The sequence below is a fragment of the Sebastes umbrosus genome, chromosome 4 (assembly GCF_015220745.1).
Source record: "Sebastes umbrosus isolate fSebUmb1 chromosome 4, fSebUmb1.pri, whole genome shotgun sequence".
In the NCBI taxonomy this organism is placed as follows: domain Eukaryota; kingdom Metazoa; phylum Chordata; class Actinopteri; order Perciformes; family Sebastidae; genus Sebastes; species Sebastes umbrosus.
The window spans coordinates 36,115,925-36,130,256 of NC_051272.1; the positions used below are offsets into that span (position 1 = coordinate 36,115,925).

At 41.1% G+C, this 14,332-nt stretch overlaps 4 non-coding genes across 4 annotated transcripts; all 4 read right to left on the minus strand.

Moving 5' to 3' along the window:
* Window positions 1-10,788: 10,788 nt before the first annotated feature.
* Window positions 10,789-10,870, minus strand: trnas-gcu. The gene has a single exon. It is a non-coding gene; the product is annotated as a tRNA-Ser (tRNA).
* An 825-nt stretch (window positions 10,871-11,695) lies between these two features.
* On the minus strand, window positions 11,696-11,777 carry trnas-gcu. The gene has a single exon. It is a non-coding gene; the product is annotated as a tRNA-Ser (tRNA).
* An 849-nt stretch (window positions 11,778-12,626) lies between these two features.
* trnas-gcu lies at window positions 12,627-12,708 on the minus strand. Its single transcript has one exon. It is a non-coding gene; the product is annotated as a tRNA-Ser (tRNA).
* Window positions 12,709-13,532: 824 nt separating this feature from the next.
* Window positions 13,533-13,614, minus strand: trnas-gcu. Its single transcript has one exon. It is a non-coding gene; the product is annotated as a tRNA-Ser (tRNA).
* Window positions 13,615-14,332: the final 718 nt, after the last annotated feature.

Sequence of the window (14,332 nt, forward strand, 5' to 3'; positions counted from 1 at the left end):
TCCTAGAACCGCCACTTTTGGTAGGACAGATTGTCTGTACAGTTGGAGGATCAAACGAGAGGGCAGTATTTTCCTTTGACATGTACACCATCCTGTTGAATCTCATGGCTGGCTGGTGAAAAGAAGCACCTGATAACTGTTCGCTAAGCCCAGCTCTTCCTGTTGGTGGCAGGCTTTCCATTCTGTATTATGCAGTTTACATCGTTAACAGTGTCAGATTTCCACTCAAAATTTGTAATACCTTTAAAAAGTATTGAGTCTTTGATTTTACACAGAAGTGAACAAAAGAAGCAGAATTCTTGTTTCTTGCAGGTGATCATCAATTGTGTTGTCTGAAATGACTTTTTTTAACAATATGGCTAGCTAGCTAATAAACGCCAACCATGAGTATGAATGAATAGGAGGGCTTAAACCTGAAATGGGTGGGTCTTAAGCCAGAGGTTATTTCAACTTTGAAATTGATATGGGTTGATCAGAATTTGCTATATTTATTATTTATTAGAAAGCTAGAACAGCCTCAAAATTGAGCTGCAGATCAATGTTTTTGATCACCAGACTAAGAAGAGTGTTTAATCACTTTCTGATGCCATGACTGAGATTTTTTCTCTGGCGTACTCCGTCGTACTAATGCTGGGATCAGACTACACGGTATTTTTGTCTTTCACGATGGTCACCATGTCAGATCTAACGATCACAGATCACACATAAACTCTTGCCGTGTCTTGGTTGGGTGACTGGCAAGACTACACGTATGACCACGACCAATCAAGGCACGTCGTATTCCACGATCATGCGCAAGTTCAGATGTCATCGGGGAGGCGGTTGAATCAACTGTCAATCATGGCGACAGAAGCGTTGTGATGCTGGCGGTCTGGTGTTGCGAAAAGAAAAATAAAAGAAAGAAAAAAGGGTTGTGGATGAGCTCCTGGGTGGCACAGAGAGGACGGTACGGGCTGTTCATACTTCAGTCAGTTTTGTTGTCCCACCTGACAGCAGCAAACTCGCCATCCCTCCTCCTTTTCGCCATGTTTCTTTATTACCAAGTGACCTGACTGCGACTGCGTGCTGGAGAGAGCACCTGATTGGTCAACGCAAAGGAACACGTCGTTGGAGATGTCACACTAGGCGTGTCAATACGAAAAATTCTGACAGGCTAGACATTTCCTCGGGGTGTCGTGGGGCGTCCCAGACGTGGCGTCGGTTGTCGTGTACTATGACACGCTACACTAGATAAGAGGATTGATTTCCGCACACGACACTCATTTATTGTTCCTGATCCCCTACGACGGCCGTGTCGGGATGTAATCGGGGTGATATGGTCTAGTCTGAACCGGGCATAAGGAAAACCAATTTACTGATGAAGACCATGTGATACAGTCAAAACCAGAACTGCAACTAAATGGACCTTGATGTGAGACTGTTTTGTCAACTACTTGGTTATGGTTTGAGAGAAAAATTAACTGGAAAGCAGCACCTTTCATGGATTGAATGTTGGAAGAGGCCTTCTTGTTGCTATCACATGCTTTGTACACCCAATCAAAATACCCCAACCTCCTCCTGATGAGGTTTTGCGGTAGTAGAACAACGTCACGCTACTTAAACCTTTGTTACTTTGTAATTGAGACAGGACAGTCATTTATTCATGTGATCAGTAGAGATCTGGAAAACGTAAAAATAAGCGTTTTTGACATTAGGATAATAAGACAAGTGCATCATTACAGAAACATCTCTGTCTTCTTGTTTTCACAACGCAAATCTCTCTGGACTGATGGAAGAGACATCCATTGTGGGTTTTTATAGAATATGTTGTTTTTTTTGTTGGTGATAGATGTGCAGTGTGGGAGCATTCTTCACTGTGTCTAATTAAAAAGACGTTCAGCAGAAAGAAGTGTTGAATCATGCGTTTTCTTCTCTTTGGGATTGAAGCTCTACTGAAACACAAGACTCTGTTGCTGTACTAGATTTTTTCCCTCTTTTGACAGCTGAATGGAGAACAAGAATAACATTTCCAAACAATATAATCTTAAAAATTTTGTCATAGATTTATCTGAATATGTGGATATATCTACATTAGCAGTCACCATATTTTGGCATCCACAGAAGCTTCCCTGAATCTGCATCATAGGATGACTTTTTTTTAGCTGCCATGTGAGAAAAATGACAATTGTGAAGGAAATGTAGGTATAGAATTCTTGCAAGGTGGTATAATGTGAAAATGTAAAGAGGCAGAACATACCAACATAGAGTATGTGTCAACATGTATACATATCAATATAACATAAATGCAGGACTACTGTGGCATTCTTTTTAAATACTTTAAATCAAAGTTGTATTTTTGGATAATATTACAATAGTGGTATGAATTCGTTTTTTTGTTCAGTGCTTTAAGAGCTGGTTTAAAGGCTAAAGCCTGGTTTAGCATACTGCTAAATACATCGCTTTAACCGTCACATACTGCATACTACTGAGGAAAGCAGTATGCAGTATGTACTGTATACTGCGTTCGTAGTATGTAGTAGGCGGTTTCGAATACAGCCATTCAGTAAAGGCAGGGGAAAGAGAGGGGATGAAATGCAGAAAAGGCCCAAGGCCACTGCGGTAAGGACTCAGCCTTAAAGAGGACCTATTATGCTTATATTCAGGTTCATACTTGTGTTTTGAGTTTCTACTAGAACGTTTTTACATGCTTTAATGTTCAAAAAATGCTTTATTTTTCTCATTCCAGCTGAGCCGCAGCAACCTCTTTTTCACCCTCTGTCTGAAACGCTCTGTTTGAGCTCCTCCTGGGCTGTGTAACTTTGCAGACCTATTTCATGCACAAAACCTACACAACACACTAAAGGGAAGGAACAAAGCCAAATAGGTGCTCTTTAATGGTGCAGGCTACACCAGGGTGCCCTGAAACAACAGCATTCTGAGCAATATGGAGCCTGAACAAGGTTTCTTAGACAACATAAGTATTGAAAAAGTGCCAAAAACACCTCAAATAAATTGGATGGACTAGCAGGAATCCAGCATCAGTTTGGGGTTTCCCGTCAGTCCCCCGGGCTGGGCTGTGGATGCATCGTGTTAGAGGTGGAGCAGGACTGGTTGGAGAAGTTGACAGCTCTTGGTAAGAAGCAGATTATGGTCCTGCAGCATCTCCCAGGGGGAAGTTTCTTGAACAGGTTTCCAAGGTGTGTGGGAGAAATCCTTTTATTTATTTAATTTTACCACATTGTTTTTATTTCCATCTTAATATTCTTGTGTAAATAGCAAGTTCTAGCTTGTAGAATTAGTAAAAAATGTTCATTATAATATTTCTGGTACAATATTTTGATCAAAGGAATTCTTTTTTTCCCCAAATTTGTTTATTGGATTTTCAACAACACACAGATGTCCATTTAGTTACTTTTCAAGAATCAATACAGAGTCATGTTTACCATATACAGTATCAAGAGAAACCAAACCCGTACAAAAACAATACAGTAAAAAAAGACATATCTAACAACACAAACATAAAAAAAAAAAAAAAAAAAAAAAACCCAACGGCAACAACAACAAAAAAAAACATATGTTGGTCATCCAGTAATTATCAGAGACAAAACAAAATTCACATGACAGTGGAAAGAAAAAGATGAATAACAATTCAAACTCCCTGAATGTACATTATGGTAGTTAGATACATTTAAATAGACACCAACCCCTTAGCATGTGCAAAAAACGGAACCCATGTTTTATTAAATTTGGCAAGAGAACCATTTATAGTGTACTTGTTTTTTTTTTTTCTAACATAGTAAAAAAACACCTTTGATCAATGAGGAATGGGAGGGGGTTACAGGTGATTTCTATCTCATTAAAATCAGACATCCGGCTAACAAGGTAAGAAATGCTACAGTCTGCCTTATATTTTATACAACCCCAAACAATGCTGTGATAGCTGTTGGTTCAAACTGAATCTTGATAGGAAGGGCACAACCAAAACTTATGGACGGGGGCACGGCGACATCTATCGCATGTAGGGTTGACATCATTACAAATCTTCTGACTTGAGTGAAGTTAGCACAGTGAATAATTTTGCATTGGGTCAGACTCTGTATAGCACAAATAGATGAGGAGGGAACCCAATGCAGAATGACATCCCACAACTCCTTTATAATTTATGTGAGATCATATAAATAAGATCATACCCTTTAAGAAAGAGAATAGAGTAAGAAAGAATCAATAAATCAGGTCTAGGATAGGATAGAAAAAGATAGGATAGGATTAGGACAGGGGTCAGCAACCTGCAGCTCCGGAGCCACATGCGGCTCTTTAGCTCCTCTCCAGTGGCTCCCTGTGGATTTTTTAAAATGGAAATAGCTAACTGTTTTTTGTTTACATTTTCATTTTTATTTATCATTGTTATAGGTCTATGTTACGACTTTATTCTAGTATTATTACTACTTTCTTTCTGGTAAAGTTATGACTTTATTCTCGTAATATTACAACTTTTTTTCTCATAAAGTTATGACTTTATTCTCGTAATATTATGACTTTTATTCTCGTAAAGTTATGACTTTATTGTCGTTATATTACAACTTTTTTTCTCGTAAAGTTATGACTTTATTCTGGAAATCTACGATATTTTTCCTTCAATGTGGCCCTGATACTCCGTAGTACATTTGCTCTTTGGCCCTCACTGCATTATACGTATACAGTATACTATATACTTAGACTATAAGCTGTGTTACCTTCATCACAATGCTCAAATGTTTTGCGGCTGCAGACAGATTCTTTTTTTCTTTTTTTTTGCCTAAAATGGCTCTTTTGATACTAAAGGTTGCTGACCCCTGGATTAGGAGAATGGGAACCAACATTACAAACAAAACTGTGGATCTGTTGATACCAAAAGAAATGATGTCTAGTTTAAGGAAACTTCTCAGCGAGCTGCTGAAAGGATGCAAAGGTATTGTTGTATGGAGGACCACAAGAGGCACGGAAATAGTAATAAAGCATTTTATTGATTCATAACAAATTGCACAATAAAAATATGCATTCATAAATTTGTTTACAAATTAATTTATTAAAACCTGCTGAAGGCAGGTTCATTTTTGGCATCGTTGGGCAAAAATTCCATGATAACCTTTCAGCATATTGTAATTCAAGTGTTCTGAGAGATAACTAGACTTCTGCACCTACTCACGGATGTTTTCAGGCTTTAAAAAATCTAGCACATGACGAGAGACTTTGACCAATCACAGGTCATTTCAGAGAGAGAGTGTTCCTATTGGCTGTTCATTCAATGGAGGCATGATGATGATTGTTTTCAGATTACTTGTCTCATGCACTACTGCCAGGAAGGTCCAATTCTACCCACTGCTGCTTTATTCAATGAATAAATGGACTAAATTACAAAGTAATTCATTATTTAACATTTTAATTGACAATAAAAAGAAGAATTACAAATTTAATTTAAAAATGAAATATTAATCCATCAGTAAATAGTTCAAATTAAAAAGGGATTTACCAAAAACACCATAAAACAGTCTATCAGTACATCATTTAAATATACATATTATTAATTAATTCATGAATAAATAATGGAATTTAAAAAATGTATTTGATACTGGATTCACAAATTGAATTAAGAGTACTGGTTTTAATCAGGCATTTCCCTGCTGCTTTTGCTAAACGTATTAGCTATTAATTTTGCCGAGCCATGTTGCTTCTCCAATTAGCCTTTCTGTGACACTTTGGGCCTAGAGCTGGTAAAACAAGCTAAAACAATGCAAATTAGCAACATGGGCTGTAACAGGCTCTTTGATTGGCTGCCACCTGGTATGTCATATGCAGACTGACACGGCTATGGGAAGGAGAGAAATGGATGCAGATCTCCATCGAAATCCCTCTACAGAGAGATAACAAGACGTTTTGGTGTGTCTTTGAAAACCCTCCATCACAGTATTGCACGCCATCTACACTTGAGATAGGTGCCGGTCGCGATCTCAACGCATCACTTTGTGCACGTGTTCACGTGTAGCCACCGTCAGGGACTTAATGGTGCTTTCAGGTGCACCACATCAACTCTGACAGCTCGAATGGCCTCAAAGGTTGTTTAAAACGGGAAAATTTCTTCTTTTTCCTTTTGTTGAAACACATACATTTGTCATTACTTTTTTCTTCATCAATAAAGCATTATGAGAAGATTCAAGACATTTATTTCTTGAATCTTGAGTTTTCTCATAATATTGGAATATATAATATTGAATGTGCATTTGATATCAATTTACCATTAAATATTTGAAATAAATACACTGTAAGTCAACATGAAAGTCATGACAGGAGTATCTGAGGACCTGATGTACATGTTGTGTTTATAGTAAAAACACAAGAGCAACACACAAGGCAGAGGCAGGACCAGAATTAAACAAGTCTTTACTGAGTCAAATAAACAGGTCCAAACCAGGTTATCCCAAAGCCAGCTAAGTACAGAATCAGAGAGTTTAAAAAAGAAAAAAAACATGCAAGCATGGGAAACAGGTAGAGACCAAAAGGGCTAGAGTTGGCCCCGAGTCAGAGAAAAGAAATAGCTTTTCAGCTCGGTAAAGGAAAGGAGAAGCCCAGGAGGCCTACCAAGCCCGACACATGATGTAATTTCTCACACGAAAAAAATGCACTCATAACAAGGGGGCCAGGGTGGATTACCCACATTGGGTTTGCAGTGGAGCCTCATCTTGGCTGAGGATGTCCTTTTTCAGCCGGGCAACAAATTTGGTCGGGCGCGCTCCTCAGCCCCCTCCGGCACACCGTCCCTCCAGGTCCTCGCATTTATCTGTCAACACTTTCACCTGGGTTTTTAAGCGTGGAAACAGAAGAGTCAAGTGCAGTTATCTGGTTGCTAACTGGTTGTCCTTGGAAGCTCGATCCAACTCAGTGATGGCCTGGTCATGGGAGCTAAGTTCCTGTTGCAAGGGTTCAATGGTATGTTTTAACTCCTCTCGTACTGAAAAGATTTCAGCCCAGGAGGTCAGAAGAGGACAATGAATCAGTTTTACTGCAAATGTCTCCTTTCAGCAAGTCCAGCATAGCTTGCAGTTGTCCAAGATTGGGAGCGCTCCCAGTGTCGGCAGCTTCCTTCTGCGGCGATCAGAATCAGCTGCCGTTCTTGCACGTGAGGTCGACATTGCTGGTCGATATGTAGAAAAAGTAGTTCACACACAACGTATAATCAAGCACCAGCAAAAGGGTTGTGGAAAAACTGTGTTAATAACTAAAAGTTATCATAAACTCATAGAGCACAGAGGAGGAGACACATCTTACATGGTCGATATTCAACAATGTCCCCCGTGACAGCAATCCTGACAGTTGCCGGCGTTGTGTAGTTCCTTTGTGGAAGTCATTTGACAGCCAAACACCTGCTCAGTGGTGCAGACAATATGCTGAAACTTATGTAACCTAGGTTAATATAACCTTAAGCAAATAAAAGGTTAAACAAATAAATACAATGTAGGCAAATTAAATGACATTTGTTATTAAGTTAATTAACATTTACAGTCATAATTGTAGTTTACATGGTTGATTTTTCTATATGTACTGTTCCTTTAAACACGTGCAGCGTAAACAGCGCATCAGCTTAACTGTAGTCACTTGCTGGTGAGAGAGGGAAATTAGAGAGAGAATAGCAGAGCACATGAGACGAGCGAAAGAGGAGTCACAAACGAATGAAAAAGAGAAGTAAAATAAGAGTAAAGAAGCAAGTTTTCTAAGTTTTCTTTCCATTTTTTGGAGGATTTTGTGTTCACCTTCTGTCCACGTTGCTGGACTCTTGTTTTCTTTTGTTTGAGAGTTGAATGAGGATTTGGTGAGTTACTGTTTTACCGTGTCAATTAGCATGCTATTTCCTTGTTTTAAAGTTGAATGTGTAGCATACATAGCCAGTTGCTAAGCTAAGACACCGAGGACATGTTTTATGATATGCATTTTGTGTGTTTTCTTTGTGCCAAGCAAGTTGAGAAGCTACATGCAACAAGCACGGTCAAGTATTCTTGCTAGTAAAGTGAGGTGAAAGCCGCCATTTTCTGGGTGCGGTGCAGATTATGTTAACCATTAACCTGTGTTCAGGTGTTAGTCCTCCTCAAGCACTTCATTATTATAACTATGTAAGACTAAATTACTTTTCTGTGTATTGCACTGTTATACAACAGGCCAGGTTTTTTAGTTGAGAAGATCGTTTGGTGTTTACACACTCGAAGCTGGAGCATTAAGATGGGGAGCCACCAGTAGGAGACATGGAGTTGGATGTGCGTCTGCTTCTGCAAGGTCAACCTACACTTCAGAGATGAGGACACTGATTCATACTCCTGGATCGTGGTAGGACTAAACCTTCAGTATTTTGCTGCAACACGCAGTGGAGTTCATTTGAACTTATAAAGGACTTAACAAAAGGACTGATTACACAAGAAGTTGTGAAGATTTGGGTTATTGATCATACAAATTGATCAGTGGAATATTTTTGGTTTCATGTCTTGATTCTGTGTTAAACTGTTTTTTTTATTTTATTTTATTGTGTGCTGAATTTGTGATACAAAGAGGTTGTGTTACTACAATGTATTCACTTAATGGTTAAGTGAACTAAAGAGAAATAGGACTAAGGTCATGAAAGGAGTTAACTGAGATAAAAATTAGAACTTAGTACTGAGTCAATTTAAAGAAAAACAAGAAACTAAATTACAACTTAAAGGCGCCTAAGTTGAAAAAATCTCCTGAACTTAAATAGGTTTAAATCAAACCAGAGTGAAATAGAGTAGGGAAAAATTCATATTTGAAGAGATTTGGGGGTTTATTTTCAATGTTTTCAAGGGATTTAAATGCACAATTCCTGTGTGGAGTTTGAAATGTGTGATTTTGGTACTGAATTGATGTGTATGTGTGCTACTAACTTTTCTATATAAATAAGCCGGCAGTTCAAACTTACTTCTTGGTCTGTGGTCTGTTATTGTTGAGTACTAGTTATAAACTGCTAGAACTGGTCCTAGCTATCTGTAAATACCTGCAGTGCTACACTTAGCTTTGACGAGAGAGAGATGCTATGCTGGGCCTTCTTGATCAGAGAGAAGTATTATCATCACATTAAATGGGTAGAACAAGTTTTAATACCTAGATGACAAAATGCATTTTTTTAGTACATTTTTAGTTAAAGCTGCTTTAATCAATATTTTTATATTCACAACGGGGCAGATGACTAGGTGGGAACTCTCGTTGTGACGAACCCAAAGAGAATTATCACTTGACTCTGCAGTTCCCCTCAGCTCAACAGAACGTTTTAGTGCCTTTCGGCTCATTGTTTTGGTTTAACATCCCAGAACTTTGCTGTTTTAATTCATTCTCACCGATCTCATTTGCATTGCTATTTTATCGTAAGCAGCAGGCAGCTGTTTCAAGTGAAAAAGCTACCTCAAGTTAGCGACTAGCTGGTGAATACAGCTTGAGAACCAGATACTTTACTCTGGGGTTGATGAAAGTCTAAACAGAGCAAAAAGGATAGCGAATATTGGACATTTATCAGGTGGCCAGAAACACAACTCCAATGCTAAAGTTGCTCTGTGTGTTCTGAAAGTATATAAAGGCAGCTGATGGCTAACACATTCACCATTTCAACTTAAAGGGACTGTTTGTAAGAATCAGAAATTGCTTGTTAACAGCGACACATGTGGCCTTTAAGTCAATGAAAGTCAGCGTCTTGTTGCTTGCGCTCATGCTTGTGCTCGCTCTACATAGACATGAACGAGCATCGCGCAAAACAGTGAGGCGACACACGTCAGCTAAAAGCACAATATCACTCTATATTTCAGCTGCTTGGCAGTAATGTTAGCTGACCAGACGAAGGTCTCTCCATGAATCAATGCTGATCCTAGTGCACAATGGATTAGAAGTCCATCGCCTTAACCACTCGGCCACCTCGTCTGCTGCGAGCTATGTGTTACAGTAAGAGTCGGACCCAGGTCAGCTTCCAGAGACACAATGGATTAGCGTAGCATGGAAGTAAGGAGGAGGAGGCGATCTAGCGGGACCTACACAAGTGCTCTTTGTACAGGGGAATTAGCTCAAATGGTAGAGAGCTGGCTTAGCATGCGAGAAGTAGCGGGATCGATGCCCGCATTCTCCATGAGTCCACAGGACTTTAGTCTCTTCTGTGTGTGTAATTTGTGGGAAAATGGCTGGATTAACGAACACTACCATTTCAACAGAGGACTGCAACTGTCTGTTGGTTTACTTCCACATTTGGCCGGCCAAGCAAGGAGTTGTGGCAAAGGCGCTTCCTTTTTAGACTGTCCATCCCAGGAATGTATTTAGCCCTGTTTTTGGGTGACCTAAATTGCCCTGTGATCAGTTTATGCTGTCTGTTCGTCAAAAGTGAGCATTTTTTAATCAAATGGTAGAGCACTCGTTTAGCATGCGAGAGGTAGCAGGATCAATACCCGCATTCTCCACAGACTAATTCTGGCAAAGATTGCCTCAGCCACATGGCAACGGATGTTTTGTTCAACCGAATGTGCAAAACCTAAAGACTGCAAGTCATCAGTTTCGTCTCAGTGCATATGACAGTCACTCCGTGGGAACGAGAGAATTTCTCTGGGAAAAACTGATCTCAATGTTCCAAAGAGAGTTGTTATATTTGAGCCAGTTATATTTGTGATATTGGTGTCAGACGAAAGTCAACTTAACTGCAACAAGGATGGGATTTGACCAGATATATGCAGAGCACAATGACTTAGCAGTCCATCGTCTTAACCATGTAAACATGGAAGACGTAAATAACATGTCCTGCGACGAGGATGGGATTCGAACCCACGCGTGCAGAGCACAATGGATTAGCAGTCCATCGCCTTAACCACTCGGCCACCTCGTCTGCTGCGAGCTATGTGTTACAGTAAGAGTCGGACCCAGGTCAGCTTCCAGAGACACAATGGATTAGCGTAGCATGGAAGTAAGGAGGAGGAGGCGATCTAGCGGGACCTACACAAGTGCTTTTTGTACAGGGGAATTAGCGCAAATGGTAGAGCGCTCGCTTAGCATGCGAGAAGTAGCGGGATCGATGCCTGCATTCTTCATGAGTCCACAGGACTTTAGTCTCTTCTGTGTATGTAATTTGTGGGAAATTGGCTGGATTAACGAACACTACCATTTCAACAGAGGACTGCAACTGTCTGTTGGTTTACTTCCACATTTGGCCGGCCAAGCAAGGAGTTGTGGCAAGGGCGCTTCCTTTTTAGACTGTCCATCCCAGGAATGTATTTAGCCCTGTTTTTGGGTGACCTAAATTGCCCTGTGATCAGTTTATGCTGTCTGTTCGTCAAAAGTGAGCATTTTTTAATCAAATGGTAGAGCACTCGTTTAGCATGCGAGAGGTAGCAGGATCAATACCCGCATTCTCCACAGACTAATTCTGGCAAAGATTGCCTCAACCACATGGCAACGGATGTTTTGTCCAACCGAATGTGCAAAACCTAAAGTACGCATATGACAGTCACTCCATGGGAACGAGAGAATTTCTGTGGGAAAAACTGATCTCAATGTTCCAAAGAGAGTTGTTATATTTGAGATATTGGTGTCAGACGAAAGTCAACTTAACTGCAACAAGGATGGGATTTGACCAGACATATGCAGAGCACAATGACTTAGCAGTCCATCGTCTTAACCATGTAAACATGGAAGACGTAAATAACATGTCCTGCGACGAGGATGGGATTCGAACCCACGTGTGCAGAGCACAATGGATTAGCAGTCCATCGCCTTAACCACTCGGCCACCTCGTCTGCTGCGAGCTATGTGTTACAGTAAGAGTCGGACCCAGGTCAGCTTCCAGAGACACAATGGATTAGCGTAGCATGGAAGTAAGGAGGAGGAGGCGATCTAGCGGGACCTACACAAGTGCTCTTTGTACAGGGGAATTAGCTCAAATGGTAGAGAGCTGGCTTAGCATGCGAGAAGTAGCGGGATCGATGCCCGCATTCTCCATGAGTCCACAGGACTTTAGTCTCTTCTGTGTATGTAATTTGTGGGAAATTGGCTGGATTAACGAACACTACCATTTCAACAGAGGACTGCAACTGTCTGTTGGTTTACTTCCACATTTGGCCGGCCAAGCAAGGAGTTGTGGCAAGGGCGCTTCCTTTTTAGACTGTCCATCCCAGGAATGTATTTAGCCCTGTTTTTGGGTGACCTAAATTGCCCTGTGATCAGTTTATGCTGTCTGTTCGTCAAAAGTGAGCATTTTTTAATCAAATGGTAGAGCACTCGTTTAGCATGCGAGAGGTAGCAGGATCAATACCCGCATTCTCCACAGACTAATTCTGGCAAAGATTGCCTCAACCACATGGCAACGGATGTTTTGTTCAACCGAATGTGCAAAACCTAAAGACTGCAAGTCATCAGTTTCGTCTCAGTGCATATGACAGTCACTCCATGGGAACGAGAGAATTTCTGTGGGAAAAACTGATCTCAATGTTCCAAAGAGAGTTGTTATATTTGAGATATTGGTGTCAGACGAAAGTCAACTTAACTGCAACAAGGATGGGATTTGACCAGACATATGCAGAGCACAATGACTTAGCAGTCCATCGTCTTAACCATGTAAACATGGAAGACGTAAATAACATGTCCTGCGACAAGGATGGGATTCGAACCCACGCGTGCAGAGCACAATGGATTAGCAGTCCATCGCCTTAACCACTCGGCCACCTCGTCTGCTGCGAGCTATGTGTTACAGTAAGAGTCGGACCCAGGTCAGCTTCCAGAGACACAATGGATTAGCGTAGCATGGAAGTAAGGAGGAGGAGGCGATCTAGCGGGACCTACACAAGTGCTCTTTGTACAGGGGAATTAGCTCAAATGGTAGAGAGCTGGCTTAGCATGCGAGAAGTAGCGGGATCGATGCCCGCATTCTCCATGAGTCCACAGGACTTTAGTCTCTTCTGTGTATGTAATTTGTGGGAAATTGGCTGGATTAACGAACACTACCATTTCAACAGAGGACTGCAACTGTCTGTTGGTTTACTTCCACATTTGGCCGGCCAAGCAAGGAGTTGTGGCAAGGGCGCTTCCTTTTTAGACTGTCCATCCCAGGAATGTATTTAGCCCTGTTTTTGGGTGACCTAAATTGCCCTGTGATCAGTTTATGCTGTCTGTTCGTCAAAAGTGAGCATTTTTTAATCAAATGGTAGAGCACTCGTTTAGCATGCGAGAGGTAGCAGGATCAATACCCGCATTCTCCACAGACTAATTCTGGCAAAGATTGCCTCAACCACATGGCAACAGATGTTTTGTCCAACCGAATGTGCAAAACCTAAAGACGCATATGACAGTCACTCCATGGGAACGAGAGAATTTCTGTGGGAAAAACTGATCTCAAAGTTCCAAAGAGAGTTGTTATATTTGAGATATTGGTGTCAGACGAAAGTCAACTTAACTGCAACAAGGATGGGATTTGACCAGACATATGCAGAGCACAATGACTTAGCAGTCCATCGTCTTAACCATGTAAACATAGAAGACGTAAATAACATGTCCTGCGACAAGGATGGGATTCGAACCCACGCGTGCAGAGCACAATGGATTAGCAGTCCATCGCCTTAACCACTCGGTCACCTCGTCTGCTGCGAGCTATGTGTTACAGTAAGAGTCGGACCCAGGTCAGCTTCCAGAGACACAATGGATTAGCGTAGCATGGAAGTAAGGAGGAGGAGGCGATCTAGCGGGACCTACACAAGTGCTTCTTTGTACAGGGGAATTAGCTCAAATGGTAGAGCGCTCGCTTAGCATGCGAGAAGTAGCGGGATCGATGCCCGCATTCTCCATGAGTCCACAGGACTTTAGTCTCTTCTGTGTATGTAATTTGTGGGAAATTGGCTGGATTAACGAACACTACCATTTCAACAGAGGACTGCAACTGTCTGTTGGTTTACTTCCACATTTGGCCGGCCAAGCAAGGAGTTGTGGCAAGGGCGCTTCCTTTTTAGACTGTCCATCCCAGGAATGTATTTAGCCCTGTTTTTGGGTGACTTAAATTGCCCTGTGATCAGTTTATGCTGTCTGTTCGTCAAAAGTGAGCATTTTTTAATCAAATGGTAGAGCACTCGTTTAGCATGCGAGAGGTAGCAGGATCAATACCCGCATTCTCCACAAACTAATTCTGGCAAAGATTGCCTCAACCACATGGCAACGGATGTTTTGTCCAACCGAATGTGCAAAACCTAAAGACGCATATGACAGTCACTCCATGGGAACGAGAGAATTTCTGTGGGAAAAACTGATCTCAATGTTCCAAAGAGAGTTGTTATATTTGAGATATTGGTGTCAGACGAAAGTCAAC